General features: G+C 52.2%; 1 pseudogene; it reads right to left on the bottom strand.

Moving 5' to 3' along the window:
- LOC133139051 (sterile alpha motif domain-containing protein 11-like) overlaps positions 1–12,500 on the bottom strand; it is a 71,495-nt pseudogene that overhangs the window by 11,818 nt on the left and 47,177 nt on the right.

The following is a 12,500-nucleotide window of genomic DNA, read 5'->3' on the forward strand; positions in this document are numbered from 1 at the left end:
ATGAAACCTTTGTCTACAGAAACCAGAAAAGTACATCTCAATAAAGCCAAAGTCAACGTTTTAGGGCAATTCTTGTAATATTGTTTTAAAATCTTTGTCTCAGCCTCTACACGACCAAACTAAATAAACGCTCGCCTGCCGTTATTCGCTTGTGTAACAACGGACAGGAGGAGAGAACGCTGTAGAAAGAGAGGGGGAGATGGAGAGAGAGAGATGGAGAAAGAGAGGAGATGGAGAGAGAGAGAGATGGAGAAAGAGAGGGGGAGATGGAGAGAGAGAGGAGAAAGAGAGGAGATGGAGAAAGAGATGGAGAGAGAGAGATGGAGAAAGCGAGAGAGGAGAGAGAGAGCGAGGGATAGAGAGAGGGAGCGCGGGGGAAGCGGCGAGCGCAGACGGAGAGGGGGAGAAAATGGCCGATCGATCGCGCGCTGCTGAAATGTTAATGCTAATCGTACAGCCGTTGTGCCAGCACCCCGCGCTCCGCTGGCAGCTCCAATTAATCTGGGGGAGCGCGGTGCGTGACCTTGGGCCCGCGAGAGAGAGAGAGGGAGAGAGGGAGGGAGGGAGGGAGAGAGAGCCGGCGCTGCTTATGTAATCACACCGCCGTGCGTGTAATCACCTGGCCTAATCCCCCCCGGCCTCGCCATTAGGCCCGGCCGCGGTGGCCCCGGCCCCGCCCGCCCCGGACAGCGCGCCCATGAATAACGGCCAATTACAGCCGGGCCGGCCGGGCCCCGGGGCCCCCGCTCGATGGCAATTAGCCGTAATCACGGGGAGACGCGCCCGGGAGACGTGCCTCTGCGTTTTATAGGGAGGCAATTTAGGAGCGAGGCCGCCATTAACCGTTTCTCTCTGGGTCCGGCGGGGAGGGGGTGGGGGGGTGGGGGGGTGGGGGGGGGGCGAGGCGGCCATTAACCGTTTCTCTCTGGGTCTGGCAGGAGGGAAGGAGGTGGAGGGTGTGGGGTGTGGGGTGTGGGGTGTGGGGTGTGGGGTGGGGGTGACGCTGGTTTGGGGTGGGGGGGTGTTTTCACTCCCTTATTCCAGTCACATTATCAAGTTTATCCAATGCCGACATGTTATATAATTTTAATGCTCTGTAAAGCATGTTGAGTAGCATGCCTTGTATGAAAAGTGCTCTACAAATAAGGCATATAATTATTATTATTAACATCATTATTTTATGTACTTCTTCAGGACGTACATTGGCTACATTAATATATGCTCTCAACATAAGAGTCATGAGGTGTTCATAGCTATTTTATGAGCCGTAATCCACTGAATGACTGCAGAAACCTCAGCTCAGCCCGAGACTCCCTCAGCCCCTCAGCATTTAAGCTTCCAGGGCTCAAATCAATCTACATAAATCTCACCAGTGCGCATTTCACAGATACAGTGCAGTCGGCAGAAAAACGAAAACAAAAACACAAACAAGCCGGCGCAGAACTCCCGGACGGTACTACGGGCACGGTCAGCACTTTGAACCCGACTCCACGGCGAATCCGTTCCTCTTTGCGCCTCCCGTCCGCAGGGAGAGACGGGAGGGGCGCAGGATAAAACGGCAGAACCGCACTTCCGACAGCGTTAGCTCAGGATCAATGTCTGACTTTAATATCATTGAACACGTTTCCCCTCCGGACCATGGATTTACGAGATTCCGGGGCTTCCCGGAGTGGAGCGTGATTCGGGAGAGTGACGCCGGATTTATACCCGTCACACAAGCCTTGTGTCGTATCACGAAAATGACGCGTTTTCAGCAGTGTAGTACGACACTGTTTTCTCAGCGTCGCGCTCCTGCAGAGTCAAGTCACAGTCACAGTCATACTGTGTCGCACAGCGTTGATTGGACAGCCAGATGGAACACTGAAATTCACTGTCATGGGATAGGCTAAGCCAGGCTCTGCCGTGTTTACAAAAATGTAAACATCAGCGGTTTGGCATCTTGTTGCCATAGAGACAACAGAACCATCATTTGCGGATGAAGTGTGAATGCAAAACGTTGTGCTTTCATTTTCTTCATACGGCACTTGTCACAAGGGCCGTGCGACAAGTATAAATTAGGCTTAAGAACTGAGCTGTCAATCACAGCTGTCTCTCAGCGCTTCCCGGCAACACACCCACCCCTGGGGGGACACTCACTGAAGGGGGGTGAGTACCTGCTGAAAGGCCATCTTTGCTCGCCTGTGTACTTTACACACTTGAGGGCTCCCGATTGTTATATTCAGATTGGGACCAAATGATAAGATAAATGTTTTAACATTGGTACTCACTAGGTGTAAGATACCATTCTGAGCCGATCCAATAGCCTTACAGGCTCCAGATTGGGCAGGATTGGCTTCGTCAGGTGTGAGAGGTCTTGCGAGCAGCTTCTGCGTTTCGATTCCAGTTGACCAATCCGGAGGTGGTTGCCTTCCCAACGTCATAACCCGTGAAAAAATTGCATAATGTATGCCCGCCCTTAACCTCGTCAGGTGTGACGTCACAATTATGCGATTAAAGTGTTCTCGACTGAACATTCTAATGCTGATGTCACAATCACTACTGGTGACTGAAAGCGAATTGAGTTCCGGAACACTGACTTAGAAATGTGAAAAAAAAACATTCCAAGAAAGCCGACTCCTCAAAGGGTTAAAAACGCACAGATGTGTTCCCGCTTCTCCCTTCCTGTGAGAGGAGGGCCGGCGGAGCGGAGCAGAGAGAGAGGGGCCCGGCCGGAGCCCAGCAGGCGGAGCGGCCCCCTTAATGACGCCGACGGCAGGAGATTAAGGTCGCGGCTCCGCGGGCGCGCAGTTGCACAGGAAGCCCATTAAAATGCATGAGGCTGCGCTCCCCTCCCCTGCTCTCCCCCCGGGCTGCCGGCGGCGCACGGCTAGCGCATTAGGATTTGCCTTGCAGATCGCTAACGCTCAACGCGATCTGCCAGTTAAGCTCAGACAAATGGCCGGCCGGGGCTGGAGAAATATCGATTTTCATAATGATTTGTTTTTTAACAAAAAAAAAAAAAAAAAAAAAAAAGAAGCGCTAATGGTCGTCAAATAATCAATTAGAGAAAGTCGATGCGGAGGCAGCGCTCTGAAAACGAAGGGGTGTTGGCTTTCAGGCCCGCCCTCTCAGTCCGGGGCCCTGCCACACACTACCTCCAAGGGGGACGGCACGATGCCAAACGCCCCTGTCTATGGTAACGGGAGCAGAGAGTACTTCAACAGACCTGGGTCAAATACGTAATTGTTTTGGATTCAAATACTTTCCTGTGCTCGATTGATCTTGCCTGGTGCAACTGAGCCAACCAAGAGGACCAGAGGGTGGGGATTGTAGTTTTTGAGAATATTTTGTAGGTTCCGATCCACCCGACAAGCTCAGTAAATCGTAGAAAAATATTTGAATCCAAAATGATTACCTATTTGACCCAGGTCTGCTAATAAAATAGCTGTCCTAAACGATGGGTTGGGATCCCCCTGGGGGGTCTGGAGAAAGATTTGGGTAAGTTTGGGCAAATAAGAACACACGTTATGCACCTTCCTTAGATATTCACAATGATCTTGAGTATATGTGGTCAGTAGTCCTGCATATCTGACCCTGGAGGTTAATTCAGATGCATGAATAGCTAGACAGTTGAATCTAATGAAAAATAAACATGGCAGCCAAAGAGGTCTGAATGCAAAATGCACTATTTAATAAATGCAGAAAAAACGTTTCGAAAAGCTGACAGCGTAATAAAATATCAGCAATAAAAGCGCTTATTTCAAAAGTCAGCATAATTGTAGTTCCTGGCCGGGCTAATAATGACAACGGTACGGTATTTAAGGAGCGTGCAGATTAGCCTAGCCTTTAGCGTTCGGGGGGAAGCATCCTTTATAGCTTCTGCGGTCGGCGTGCTTTCCGTTCGCCACGTTAATTGGCTCTCGAACGGGCCTTAGTTGTGTGGGTTCAGCTGTTCTACGCGATCGCGCGCCGGTCTTTTTTCGGTCTGTTAATGATCGTGCACGGCGACCCTCCGGGTCTTCACTGCTCGTATGATCAGTCGGCAGCGTGGACAGTGTACAGTGTGAGCAAAAGGGAAACCAAAAATACATTTGAAAGAGTTTATATACATTTTAATGTGCTTTCTCATCATTCCGCAGGAAGTGCAGTTTGGGTCGCCGTTCTATTGCAGGCGGAGTGCACTGACGTCCAAATGAGCTCGGATAATTCCGCATATGTGATATACGGGTATCAGACGTGCAGGGCTGCAATTTTCGAAAATGACCGAATTTACAGATTTGAAAATAAGCGTCAAGCTGCATTTTAATGAGTGGGTCACCTGTTAAGTGGGTTGGGCAATTCTGGGAACCCCTGCAGTAGAACCAGATCTGAGCACATCAGCGTTCTGTAGTTATACAGTGAAAAGTCCAGTATAAATTAATTTAACACTGAACATTTTGGTGTACAAAAAAAAAGGGGGACAAGGTTTTCAAGGATCTATAACCCAGACAACTTCATGGGGAACATTCGGAAATAAGGAGTCTCATAGCTCCATTGATCTGGGTGTTGAGGACCGTACAGCCCTTGTGTATTTAACCAGCTTCAAGCGTGTTGGGGCTCTACCTTTTCACATTGTTTTCCATTACGTGTGGTTGAAGTATGGAGCTGAATAAAGGATTAAAAAAAGGGAGGGAGAAAAGCTCTCCTCTTCCCCCCCCCGCCCGCCTGCCTGGAGCGCCCCCGGCCTCGTTAACATGCGGCGGTCCTGTGTGACTAATTATTCTCTGCAGCGAGGAGCGCGCCGCCTCACTGACCAGATCCACGCTGCGCTCCCGACAGGAAGCACCCCCCCCCCCCATCGCCCATTACCCACGCTCCCCCGCTCCCCCGCTCCCCGCGCCACATAAATAATCCACAGCCAATTACCCGGCCCCTCCCGCTGCTGCTGCTGCACCGGATTTGTTTGGAGGCGCGAGGAAGAGCCGGGGGCGGCGAGCGGGGTGGGGGGGTCGGGGTGGGGGGCGGCGGGATGTGGGGGTGGGGTGGGGGGGGCAGGCGGGATGAGGGGGGCAGGCGGGATTGGGGGAGGGGGGGCAGGCGGGATGAGGGGGGCAGCCGGGATGAGGGGGGCGGCGGGATGAGGGGGGCAGCGGGATTGGGGGAGGGGGGGCAGGCGGGATGAGGGGGGTGGGGGGGCAGGCAGGATGAGGGGGGGCAGGATTGGGGGAGGGGGGCAGGCGGGATGAGGGGGTGGGGAGATGTGGGGATGAGGGGGGGCAGGATTGGGGGAGGGGGGGCAGGCGGGATGAGGGGGGGGCAGGATTGGGGGAGGGGGAGGCGGGCGCGTGCCGTCGGCAGGGCCCATTCTGCCCCGGGGGCCACAGAGCCCCATAAATACCTCCTGACAAGATCAGATTGAACAGGGCCGCAGTGAGCACCGCAGCCCGCCGGATCCCCTAACTCGCTCTTCCTTTATTTCCTCTCCTCCTCCTCTCCTCCTCTCTTCCCCCCGTTTCCCCCTCCGTCCTGCAGCGCGTTATTGAAGCTGATTCCGCACGAGCTTGCACTCTCCAGCGTTCATGCAGTATTCATTCAGATAGGGTCCAGGGTTCATTATCACTGTGAAATATTTATGTGATTTCAGAGTGTGCGTGTGCGTGTGTGTGCGTGTGTGTGTGTGTGTGTGTGTGTGCGGGTGTGCTTGTTGGTGAGCATGTGTGCATGCTTGTGTGCGCATCTGTGCTGAACATACCTCTCAGTGAAGTGGGTTTGGGTGTATATTGGGTTTATGATTAGCATTAGGGTTAGGATTATGGTTAGGATTAGGGTGAGGTACCTCTCAGTGAAGTGTGGGTCTAAGAGCTGGGGTTAGGGTATGGATTAGAATATGGTTAGATTTAGGGTATGGATTAGGGTTAGGATTAGGTACAGTACCTCTCAGTGAAGTGTGGGTCATGGTGCTGGGGTTAGGGTATAGGGTAGGATATACATTCTGGTAGGGTGAGGGTCAGTACCTCTCAGTGAAGTGTGGGTCATGGTGCTGGGGTTAGGGTATAGGGTAGGGTATAGATTAGGGTATAGGTCATGGTGAGGGTCAGTAGCTCTCAGTGAAGTGTGGGTCATGGTGCTGGGGTTAGGTTACAGGGTAGGGTATAGATTAGGGTATAGGTTAGGGTGAGGGACAGTACCTCTCAGTGAAGTGTGGGTCATGGTGCTGGGGTTAGGGTACAGGGTAGGGTATAGATTAGGGTATAGGTTAGGGTGAGGGACAGTACCTCTCAGTGAAGTGAGCGTCGCGGTGTTGGGGCAGGCCCTGCTTCCTCCGCTGGCTGGAGGAGCTCCCAGCTGAGGGCAGATGAGCCTCCATGGGCCCCGGGTTTCTCACCGCTGCCATCGCCTCCTGACGCGCCCGCAGGAGGTCTGAGAGAGAGAGGAGGAGGAGAGAGAGAGGGGGAGGAGAGAGAGAGAGGGGGAGACACAGAGAAAGGGAGAGAGTTCAGCATTCTAGTCTACTGTCACTAGATTAATGGGCCAGTTAATACAGACATTACATATACAGTAGTGTTTTTCAGTGGAAGGGTAAATGCATTACACTTATTTTGAGATATTTCACACACCCTCTCAAAACACCATCCAGCCCTCTGTATATAGTAGGAATATAAATGTGCGTATAGTAGATTTAACAGGTCCATCCGCTGGACTCACACTGCCAGTTCCTGCAGAACCTGCAGAGCCAGATGAGCAGTAGAGTACAGCAGCCTACACGGGAAAATGTGATGTATGTACTGAACATTTCTAAAGCTTATACATCCGTCAAAGCAGCCATTTAGTCGCAAACTAATGGAAAAACATTTAAAGCTCTTCTGAATAAGCAACTGTATTTGGAGATACAAGCATCTACGTAAGTACAAAACCTAACCACACGACAATACCTCGGCGCTCACTGCAGTTTCCACACTAAAAATAGCCCCATTCTGTGATCTTAGGAGCTGCGTGTTTATGTTTTTATATCACTTCTCAAGAAACTAAATGTAGAAAAAAAAACTTTCCGGTAACCCTGGTAACCCTGTGTGACTTTAACTCATAGTGATCCAGTCTCGATCGGACACCGCTTTGACCAATCACAGATAATTATCCTTGTAAGCGCTGTCACTAAAGCGGCCATTTTGTGCCTTTCAGAACAGGACCAGTCTCTCTGCACTGCAGGCATCTGCAGTGATTCATGCCAGTCTTTTTCATCCAAAAAATAAATATGGGAATTTGCTTCTAAGGAGATGTGCAGATCCTGCGCTGGAAGAGAGTTCATGCAGGCATGAAAGAGAGTTGGGTATAGAGGGTATATTTCCCACAGCTTGTGGACAGCTTATACACTCTCAGAAATAAAGGAATGAAAAGTCCCTAAAAAGGTACAAATGTTTCTCAATGAGGCAGTACCCTATAGGTACATAAAACTGTACCCCTAGCCAGCAATATATAATTAATTTGTCATATAATTGATTTGATTCGTACAAATGTGAATGTGGGTTTCTTATTCATCATGGCCATTTCAGACATAGTGTGGCTTAAGAGGGTGAATAATCCCTCAAAACATGATAAGTACGTAATTTAGAAAAATGAACAGCTTGCTAAAAATCTGGGATTATAACTGATTTACAATTAACGGATTTAGAATTTTCAAATGGTTAATTGGCCTCTTCTTTGTCATGTTGCCATTACCTAAAAAACCAACCAACGCCTCACACTCCCCTCTGTATACAACAGACTTCCATAGGGGGCCTCCACCCCCCCACCCTCTCTTTAAAGATGGGAGCAGGGTCCCCTCATCCCCTAAAATCTCCCACCATAGGCCACAGCCAGCATAGCCTCCACCAAACCCCCGTGCACCCTCCACCGAACCCCCACCCCAATTTCCAGCACCCACCACCTGCAAAGGCTTTCATCTTCAAGAGCATGAAAAGATGCTCCGCAGGGCCTCGTGGGAAAGAGCAGAAAGAGGGAGAAAGAGAGAATACAGAAGCAGCCTGGTGAAGGAAAGGTCTGGGGGTCAGGAGGAGAGGAGGAGAGGAGGTGAGGAGGAGAGGAGGTAAGGAGGAGAGGGGCAGGGGGCCACTGGAGTTGCTCTCAGTGCTCTCAGTGTCCAGGAGCCTTCAGGAGAGATTCACATCACTATTGCCCCCGCAAAGCCCCACTACTGCCCCTACTGCCCCCGCACAGCCCCACTACTGCCCCAGCACAGCCCCACTACTGCCCCTACTGCCCCCGCACAGCCCCACTACTGCCCCAGCACAGCCCCACTACTGCCCCTACTGCCCCAGCACAGCCTCTCTACTGCCCCAGCACAGCCGCACTACTGCCCCTACTGCCCCAGCACAGCCCCACTACTGCCCCTACTGCCCCCGCACAGCCCCACTACTGCCCCTACTGCCCCCGCACAGCCCCACTACTGCCCCTACTGCCCCGCACAGCCCCACTACTGCCCCTACTGCCCCCGCAAAGCCCCACTACTGCCCCTACTGCCCCAGCACAGCCTCTCTACTGCCCCCGCAAAGTAAAGGCTGATTCGCAGTGCATTCTGTAGAGAAGAGGAGGCGAAGGTGGGTTTATAGTTCCTCCAAAACAAAGCTAACAAAACAAGACCAGTCATGCAAGACATTATATAAAACAACAATAAATACACTAAAATCAATACCATAAAAATGAGATTGAGCTTATGTTCTTCACACTTCTTGCCAATGGAATTGAAGTCATAATTGCTTTAATTACTTTTTATAGTCTATATTTTATCGTCCATAGTGATTCAGACTTAAAAAAATGACACACCCATGGACTGTATAATCAATGTGAAGGCATCTGTTCAAACTAACAAAAGTAAAAACAGAGGCGTGAGTTCAGGAGGTGAGGAGCAGGAGTTAAGAGTGACTGATAGAGGCTGGGGTGAGTGACTGATAGAGGCTGGGGTGAGTGACTGATAGAGGCTGGGGTGAGTGAGAGATAGAGGCTGGGGTGAGTGACTAATAGAGGCTGGGGTGAGTGACTGATAGAGGCTGGGGTAGAGGCTGGGGTGACCTGACTGTGTGAGTGAGCTTGTGGACTGATCCAGGGGAGCAGCCAGGTCCACAGTGTGAGATCAGTAACAGCACCAGACCCAGGCTGCCATGCCCCGGAGCACGGCCCAGATCCATCACCAGATTACAGGCTCAGCAGGCACAGCTGAGCCCCCCAACACAAACTGACTCAGAGCAAGGCCACATACATCCTCCCGGTACCCGACCGAAACAAAGCACTCCTACATACCTCCTCATCGTACCAAACCACACAGCAAGTACCTACATACCTCCTCGCCATAACAAACCAAATCAGCCCAGAAAAAATGCCCAGTATTTGCATTAGTACATACGCGTCAAAATAACCGAACCAACAATCTAAATGAAGTGTTGAATGACAAACGCTAATAAAGACAGGACCAATAGCCACAGACAATGCAGATAACAGAGATGGTGCTCTGTCTCTCTCTGTCCCCTTCACACTCTCACACACTTATCATATATTCACACACAGACATGCTCACTAAGTTTAGACATTAAGAAGAAGAAGTGGTTGGTGGAAGAAGGGAGGGTGACAAAAAGAGTAGTCTTCCAAAAATGAGAAAAGCAGGGCTGGATAAGGAGGTGTTTGGAGGTGTTGGGAGGCGTTGGGAGGCTGAGCTGGGCTGGAAGGCGAGGTAAACCTCTGCAGTAACATGACTCACACACAGAGCAGGGGCTTTGCCGGGCTTAGTCTTCGCCCCTCGAAACCACCAGCTATTAAAAACCACCGCCGTTTAAACCGACAAAAACAAAGGCTAAATCGGCCGCCATTCTCATGGGTGTGAGATTGCATGTGCTATTATTTACAGCAAAATGCCATAAACCTTTGCTCCATTTAAAACGGTATTATTTTAATAAAATGAAGGGATTGGCTCTCGAAACCTATCAGATTTTAACGCAGGAGTTGACATACCCATTCCGTTAAAATACAGGAGAGGGGGAAAAAAGAAATTTATTGTAGGCATACCTGAAAGCATATACACACTGTAGACGGATTAATTAATTAAATCTCAGTCCTCCTACACACACGGCGTGGCCGTTAATGACTGCAGATGGAAAGGAGAGCGAAACGGGCGGGGTGGCTGGGGTCATACGCCTCGTTTCCATGGTGTCGGTAATTTAGACGGTTGGCGAGCGGCCAGTTAGAGAGCCCGCATTGATCCCTAACGAAGCGCAGCGCCCGGCGGCCGGGTTATTTACCGCTCAGCCTACGGCCGGTCAGAAATCACGCCGATCGACACTCCGGCTCTCCTGAAATAGAAAAACCGCCAGTCTGCAGTTTAGAGCTCCAGCAGGGGTCGGTTACCGGGGGGGGGGGGGGGGGGGGGGGGGGGGCGACGAGGGGCAGCCAAACTGCCCTGAGTGGGCAACGCCGCCCCCTCGGAGGGTCATAAACCACAGCCCGCGTGCGGCGAGCCACAGGGGGTGCTGGGATTGCGTTTTCCGCGCTTTCCACGCGCTTCGTAACGCCTTCGTTCGCCGCTGCTGTTTTTGGGTCGGGATGGCCTAGGGGCGACCCCGGTCCAGGAGACCCACAAACTCCTGGGTTTTTTTCACCTTAAAAGCGGGCACCCAACTCAGACCCATGTAGCCAGGCGAAGTCAACAGTGTAATCAACTTTTCTAATTAATTAAGTGCGAAGTAACACTGAAAATCAGCCTGTGGCTCTCCAGGACCGGGGTTGCAAGGCCCTGGGGCAGCTGCTGCATTTCTGAAGGGACCCCTCTCCACCCCAGGCCCCCGCCCACGCACCGCTGAGCTGAGGAGCTCCCAGACTGGTGGGAGGGGGGTTCATGGACAGGGGGGCGAGGAGCCTCGCTAACTGGCTCAACGCCTTCACCGGCCCCAAGTGAGCAATTATCAGCCTGCTCTGCTCTCGTAAACACTGCAGCCCCCCACAGACCCCCCTCCTGGGGTCCCGCCCCCCGGCCCTCCAGCCAAACTAGAGGGATGCTCACAGATTATGTGCAGGAAAACAAAATGGACTGGGGGATAGCTCAGCGGTTGGGTTAGGGGATAGCTCAGCGGTTGGGTTAGGGGATAGCTCAGCGGTTTGGTTAGGGGATAGCTCAGTGGTTGATTGGGGGACAGCTCAGCGGTTGGGTTGGGGGATAGCTCAGTGGTTGATTGGGGGAGAGCTCAGTGGTTGGGTTAGGGGATAGCTCAGCGGTTGGGTTAGGGGATAGCTCAGTGGTTGGTTGGGGGATAGCTCAGCGGTTGATTGGAGGAGAGCTCAGTGGTTGGTTGGGGGAGAGCTCAGTGGTTGGTTGGGGGAGAGCTCAGCGGTTGGATTAGGGGATAGCTCAGTGGTTGGTTGGGGGATAGCTCAGTGGTTGGTTGGGGGACAGCTCAGCGGTTGATTCGGGGAGAGCTCAGTGGTTGATTGGGGGATAGCTCAGTGGTTGGTTGGGGGACAGCTCAGCAGGGGAACAGGGAGATAGCTCAGCGGTTGGGTTGGGGGATAGCTCAGCAGGGGAACAGGGGGACCCCCGAATGGGCCCCAGACTCCCGGCTCCTCACCGTGGCCCTGGACGCCCATGCTGCTGGCCAGCTGGTACAGCCGCTGCTGCTGCTCCTCGTACGAGCCCTGCTCGTTCAGCGCTGACATCATCCGCCTGTAGTGCTCCTCCGGGGTCATGTGACCGAGCAGCTCCGGTGCAGCCGTGTTTGAGCTCTCTGTGAGAGAGAGAGAGGGGGAGGGAGAGAGAGAGGGGGGGAGAGAGAGAGAGACAGAGAGAGGGAGAGAGAGAGTGAGAGAGAGAGAGAGGGGAGAGAGAGAGAGAGAGAGGGGAGAGAGAGAGAGGGAGGGAGAGAGAGGGAGAGAGAGAGAGAGAGAGAGAGAGAGAGAGGGAGGGAGAGAGAGAGGGGGGGAGAGAGAGAGAGACAGAGAGAGGGAGAGAGAGAGTGAGAGAGAGAGGGGAGAGAGAGAGAGAGGGAGGGAGGGAGGGAGAGAGAGGGAGAGAGAGAGGGGGGGGGAGAGAGGGGGAGAGAGGGGGGAGAGAGGGAGATAGGAAGGGAGGGATACGGGGAGAGGGAGAGAGACAGAGAGAGGGGGAGAGAGAAAGAGAGAGAGGGGGGGGAGAGAAAGTGAGAGAGAGAGACAGAGGGGGAGAGACAGAGGGAGGAGAGATACAGAGAGAGCGGGGGGGTGAGATGAGGGAGGGGGAGAGAAAGTGTGAGAGAGAGAGGAGGGCAAGTTTAATCACCCTTTCACCACAAGCAACATAAAATTTTAAAATGTGTACGATGGGGTCAGACCAAAAATTGCACTGCACATATTTCCACTAGAGAAAAAAGTCAGGGGGTGAATAAATAAAACATAAATATTACCACGACAGCTTTCCGGAGGTGTTGCTGATTATGTGTGAGTTCTTCTATATACGTGTGAGTTTTATGCATCTGTGTTGATATATAAATATGTGTGTGTGTGTGTGTGTGTGTGTGTGTGTTTGGCAT

This window comes from Conger conger, chromosome 10, assembly GCF_963514075.1.
Source record: "Conger conger chromosome 10, fConCon1.1, whole genome shotgun sequence".
NCBI classification, from domain to species: domain Eukaryota; kingdom Metazoa; phylum Chordata; class Actinopteri; order Anguilliformes; family Congridae; genus Conger; species Conger conger.